This window comes from Galeopterus variegatus, unplaced genomic scaffold, assembly GCF_000696425.1.
Source record: "Galeopterus variegatus unplaced genomic scaffold, G_variegatus-3.0.2 Scaffold2027, whole genome shotgun sequence".
Classification (NCBI taxonomy): Eukaryota; Metazoa; Chordata; class Mammalia; order Dermoptera; family Cynocephalidae; genus Galeopterus; species Galeopterus variegatus.
Genome location: NW_007728138.1, coordinates 52747 through 56924, shown reverse-complemented (window position 1 = coordinate 56924; position 4178 = coordinate 52747). Strand labels below are relative to the sequence as shown.

The window sequence follows — 4178 nt, the reverse complement described above, 5'->3', positions numbered from 1 at the left end:
GCTGATTCCCTAGGGAAGGCTTTTTGTGCAGCTCAGGTTTTAATGGTCGACTTTATAGGTACTTCCGGTTCTAGTGAAATCTGGTACACCTGGGTTGTGTAGAAACGCTGGTCTGGGCTAGAGTCTTTTCACCAAACTGCACCCCATGCAATTCTGTATTCCTGACCAGGCTCCTCTGAGTGGTCCTATGCTGATTGGGGGGCAGATCAGCTGTCCTTGCTGTGCCCCAGTATTTCCCAGGTGGGCCCATCTCCCCTAATGCCCATGCTCCAAACACTTCCCATGGGACGGGCTGTGCTCCAGTCCCTTGTAATGACTCACCAGCCTCTGAGGGGCTCCTTTTTTTCAGTTGTTGTGGCTCCTCAGTCCTATGTGGGTCCACGGGAACCCTATTAGTGGTATTGCTGGCTTGGGGGCCACCAAGGCCCTCTTCTCCCCTGCCATCTCCAAGCAACTTCATCTGAAAGGCACAGCTGTGACTTTTGCCAGCTCCTGCTCCCTGTGCTCATCGTGGCTTCTCCCACCTTCCTGCACTCTGTAGGTCTCTCCCCTTCTCCCCTGAGCTCTTGTGGCCCCAGCTTGACTGTCATTGCTTTTTTATAGTTGTTAATTGGTTGATTTGTGGGAGAGAGTGATGCTGGGGACCGTCTGTCCCTAGTAATATTTTCAATTGTAGCAAGTTACTGGGGAAGTGTTTTCGGAAAAGAGTTTGTAGTGAGTTTGAGTTCTTTTCCTGATTTTCATGAACTTCCAAGAATCTATAATGTAATTAGTATAGCTTAGATTATTATTCCTACATTACTTTTTTCCACAATGAATTGTTGTTGGATAGCTAAAACAGAGTAAGAAGATAGGAGCTGGTTTTCAGTTTCTGAGTTTCCATCACTTCCTAGTTGGGTGAGCTTAAATGTAGTTATTTACCTTCCTGCACCAAGTTTCTTTAACATATTAGCATTTTTACCTCTCTTGTTCTGTCTACTTCAAAGAACCATAATATGATAATGTCTAAGAGAGCACCTTGAAAATAGTCAAGTATTTTATAACCATGACATTTGTGTGAATGGGCAGAAAGTCTAGTCTCATGTGTACCTCTGGCTTATCATTGTTGAATAAATTTGTCATTTTCCCTTCTATTTATTTCTTAAAACGTAATATTGTTGCAGACACCAGTGGTTATTAATAATATTACCAGCAAAACCATACCTTTCCGATAGACACATTTTACCCTTCTTTTTCTAAGGTAGACATTTTGCTTTCAAACATGAATTATTGTATGTGTAAAGTTGTAGGTTTACACTGAAAGAGTGTTGTCCCTGAAAAAAGACACACCTTGTGTATTAGTCTGTTTCTGTTACTTATAGTAAAATAGCTGGGACTGGGTACTTTGTAAGAAAACAAAATTTATTGCTTACAGTTTCAGAAGCTGGGAAGTCCAAAGTCCAAGGATCACGTCTGGGGAGGGTCTTCTTTGGTGGTGGCTTTACAGCAATGCAGGGATCTCACATGGCAGAAAATGGTGGAGCAGAGAGAGAGACTAACCTCCTCATCCACTCTCCCTTTAAATCTCTAAGAACCACACCCATGACCACCATTAAACCATCACCTTAATCACCTCTTCTAGGCCCCACTTTTCAATTACCATAGTAGGATTTCCCAGTGGGGATTAAGTTCTTGGGGGACATTCAATCCAGGCAGGGCACCTTGTCTGAGGTGAAGCACCTGTCTTGTGCGGAGAGGGATAAACTTCACGAGATTTGGCAGAGTGTAGTGCAACCAGCAGTTTATAATTAGAAAGTCGCTGGAGCTCAGAACTATGGCTGACTTCCATAAGGAATTACATTTTTAGTGCATTTACTTCGAGTACATTTCCTTACTCTCTTCTTTACCCTTCCTTGTTTTTTTCTTTTCAGGATCACGGAAGTGAGGCTGAGATGCCTGTGTCACCAGGGCAAGAAGAAAGGCTCTCTCACCAACAAGCAGTTTGCATCTGCTGAGATGTGGGAGAGAGGCACCGAGTCCAGGAACTTCTACAGCATATTCCCCCAGCACCTTCAAAAAGAAATACAGTAGATTCTCAGATGGAAAGAAATTAATTTTGCTTTGGGGGAAAGCCTAAAACCCTTGGCTAATCAATACTATTTTACCTTAAGAACTTCTGTGCATTGCTGGAGCAGAAGGCAAGCATCATCAGACTGGGAAATCATACTTTAAGGAACACCACACAAAACACAATGTTTTCTGACATCAGATGATGAATGGACACTAAGGGAAAAACAGTCTTTTCACTGGCCAGCGGGAGCTCAACACGGAGTGCGCATTTAGAGAAAATACAAACGGAAGATTCCCAACAGGAGAAAGAAAATACTTTCATGATTTTCACAGACAGATACTCCAGAAGTGATAATGGAGACCCAGGAGAATAGGTAAATGAGTTTAATGTTTTAACTGACAACAATTTGCATGGAGATTTTTAAGGCTTGTTGAGTTTTTCCAAATGAGAAACAGGTAGGCAAAAACAGGTAGGTGTGGCTGTTGTAATAAAGAGTTGACTAGACAGATCCATTTTCTCCTTCATAAAATGAATATATTAGTGCCTCTCACTGGCCATATGATTATTCAGAAAATATAAAATAAACTGTACTCAAGTACTTGAACTTGTATTGAATAGCCTAAAAAAGGAGAGAGAGAGCACCCTGCTTTTCCTTTACAAACTACGATGATGGAAGAAATGCTTGCTCCTTTTCTCAGATGTATTTGTTCGTTTATAAGAACATATGTTTATTTTACACGCTTGAGGATTAATGCAAAAACATAGTATTTATGCATATTTATAATTACTCCTTAAATTTCTATGTGCTCTTCTTTTTTCTTAAGCATTATAACAAAATACTCTTTCATTATTTTTGACTGCTGTATTCAAAGAGTACCTTCAATAATTGAGATTTTAGTGCCAAGGAAGACTTCATTTTGTAACCTAGTGGTATCAGCAGATGAAAAGACTTTTCAAATTTGGCTTTCCAAACTTGAAACATTGAAAAGAAACCTTACTATTTATTTTTCTCTTTATCTTCCAAAAATGTTTATTCATTAGAGGAACTAAATGTTACTTTTTCACTAGAACTCGTTTCTTAAAATATCAAGATGAATTTTGTGACTGATTGTTATTTAAATATTTGAATGCACAAGGGAGTTGAAACTACTTTATGGGTTTGATTTGTAATGAACAATTGGAATATTTGATTACTTTTCTATATTTTTAGTATTATGAGAAGTGATTTGAGATGAATCTTCTATTACTGATGCTAAATTTTTTAAACATGAGAGAGATGTACTTATACATCATCATATGTGTTATCTCTGTGGTATTTCTGTGGAATTTTTTTAACCTTCTAAAGTGCATGCATATTCATCTTCCCCCTAGTTTTGGAAGTAGGTGCTTTTTCAAATGAAAGTCCAACTCATTTTCATTTAACTTACCAGTTGACTGATTTGCTACAAGTAATTTCATTTGTACACTTATTTTAAAGAGATGTGTTTATATAGAATCATTGATGCTGACCTGAACCGTGTTTTTCAACAACCAAGATTGATTTGAAGCATCTGTATTTGCAATCTCTAGGTGATAAATTCTATTTGTAGCTAGAAAAAAAGTATGAATTAGCTTTGAGTGTATCTTTGCAGAAATTTACATTATATAGGCTTTGGTACTTTAGGATTTCCGATTTACTTGGAGCTAAAATGTCAGTGACTGAGGCTGTCTGGTTAGCTCGGTTGGTTAAAACATGGTGTTCATAACATCAAGGTCAAGGGCTCGGATGCCAGTACTGACCAGCCACCTGCCCCACCCCCAACAAATGTCAGTGACTGGATATGACAATACTTAGGAAACATGGAGCAGAGTAGACATGTTGAGAGTCAAAACATCAAGTGTCAAGTTTTTTTTCTTGTAAACACACTTTTTTCATATGTGTAAAATTTGATTGCCTGGTCTTCTTGTTCCTGGGACAAGATCGTTTTTAACGTTAAAAAGTATCCAGCCCCGGGCCGGCCCGTGACTCACTCGGGAGAGTGTGGTGCTGATAACACCAAGGCCATGGGCTTGGGTCCTACATAGGGGTGGCCCGTTGGCTCACTGGCTGAGCGTGGTGCTGACAACACCAAGCCAAGGGTTGAGATCC

The 4178-nt window shown here is 39.6% G+C and overlaps 1 long non-coding RNA gene across 1 annotated transcript in view; it reads left to right on the top strand.

Moving 5' to 3' along the window:
• Nucleotides 1-4178, top strand: part of LOC103596479 — a 45610-nt gene that overhangs the window by 17174 nt on the left and 24258 nt on the right. The window contains exon 2 of the long non-coding RNA XR_551050.1: nt 1911-2423. This is a non-coding gene — a long non-coding RNA (uncharacterized LOC103596479). The remainder of the gene's footprint in view (nt 1-1910; nt 2424-4178) is intronic.